General features: G+C 37.6%; 1 non-coding gene across 1 annotated transcript; it reads right to left on the bottom strand.

The window, feature by feature from the left end:
• Positions 1–263: 263 nt before the first annotated feature.
• LOC130971643 (small nucleolar RNA R71) lies at positions 264–367 on the bottom strand. Its single transcript, XR_009082854.1, has one exon. It is a non-coding gene; the product is annotated as a small nucleolar RNA R71 (small nucleolar RNA).
• Positions 368–1,738: the final 1,371 nt, after the last annotated feature.

Raw genomic sequence — 1,738 nt, 5'->3', positions numbered from 1 at the left:
TTTCTCTAATGCAACAGAATTGCAAGTTCCATGGACTTCCATTGGAAGATCCTCATCAGTTTTTAGCTAAATTCTTGCAAATCTGTGACACAGTCAAGACTAATGGGGTTGACCCTGAGGTCTATAGACTGATGCTATTCCCTTTTGCTGTAAGAGACAGAGCTAGGACATGGTTGGACTCTCAACCTAAAGAAAGCCTGGACTCTTGGGAAAAGCTAGTCAATGCCTTCTTGGCAAAGTTCTTTCCACCTCAAAAATTGAGTAAGCTTAGAGTGGAAGTCCAAACCTTCAGACAAAAGGATGGAGAATCCCTCTATGAAGCTTGGGAAAGATACAAACAATTAATCAGAAAATGTCCATCTGACATGCTTTCTGAATGGAGCATCATAGGTATTTTCTATGATGGTCTCTCTGAACTATCCAAGATGTCTTTGGATAGCTCTGCTGGAGGATCTCTTCATTTGAAGAAGACGCCTACAGAAGCTCAAGAACTAATTGAAATGGTTGCAAATAACCAATTCATGTACACTTCTGAAAGGAATCCTGTGAACAATGGGGCAAATCAGAAGAAAGAAGTTCTTGAGATTGATACTCTGAATGCCATATTGGCTCAGAATAAAATATTGACTCAACAAGTCAATTTGATTTCTCAAAGTCTGTCTGGAATGCAAAATGCGCCAAGCAGTACTAAGGATGCTTCATCTGAAGAAGAAGCCTATGATCCTGAGAATGATGTGCTATAACTGGGTATAGCTACGATTTAGGAAATTGCACAAACGACAAAATTCCTTCCGGCAAGTGCACCGGTTATCGTCAAGTAAAAACTCACAATAGAGTGAGGTCGAATCCCACAAGGATTGGTTGAATGAGCAATTCGAACTAGAAGTTTGGTTAGTTGAGCGGAATCAAGAATTGGAGGTGAATTGCTTAAAGTAAATTTGGCGGGAAATGTAAATTGTAAGGAATGGAAATGACAGAATCTTAAATTGCAAGAATGAAAGTGCGAGAAATTAAATTGCTGAAATTAAAAGGGAATTGGGGTGATTGCATGAATTGAAAGTGCAGAATGTAAATAGAAAGTGTAGATCAAAGATGGGGAGTTCATTGGGTGTTAGGAGATATTGAGATCTCCGAATCAAAACATTTTATCTCTTCCTCAACCAATGCATTCATTGAATTTTGCTTGGCAATCTTATATGATTGGATCCCAATCCCTTGGCTCACCAATTCTCTCTAAAAACAAACAAATTCCCAATCCCTTGGTTTAAATATTCATAAGAAGAGATGATGCTCGATCACTGATTATACCACACAGTTTCATGAACCACAATTTGGTAGGATTACATGTCACAATATCCATCCAAACCCCAATCCAATTCACTGTGAGAAAGCTTCTCTAGCATGAATCCATCATTCCTTTCCCAAGGTTCCGAAGGATTCCAATTATGGGTAGTTTCTTTCCCAAGACAACTACCCAATGGAATTAGATCGAGAAGCTTTCTAACAAAATTCAAGAGAAAAGATTGAAGAAGAAGATAAAAACTATTATTGATTCATTGAATTACAATAGAGCTCCCTAACCCAATGAAAGGGGTTTAGTGAGTCATAGCTCTGAATTCAATTCCAAAGAGTGAAAACTAGCAAAAATGATAAAAAGTTGCAGAGTGTAAAAAAGTGCTAACTAACTTAAATTCTATCCTATTTATACACTTTCTAAATTGAGCTTCTGTTGTGTTTC

This window comes from Arachis stenosperma, chromosome 3, assembly GCF_014773155.1.
Source record: "Arachis stenosperma cultivar V10309 chromosome 3, arast.V10309.gnm1.PFL2, whole genome shotgun sequence".
NCBI lineage: Eukaryota > Viridiplantae > Streptophyta > Magnoliopsida > Fabales > Fabaceae > Arachis > Arachis stenosperma.
Note: the sequence above shows the minus strand (reverse complement) of the source record. Positions and strands in the feature narration are given on the sequence as shown.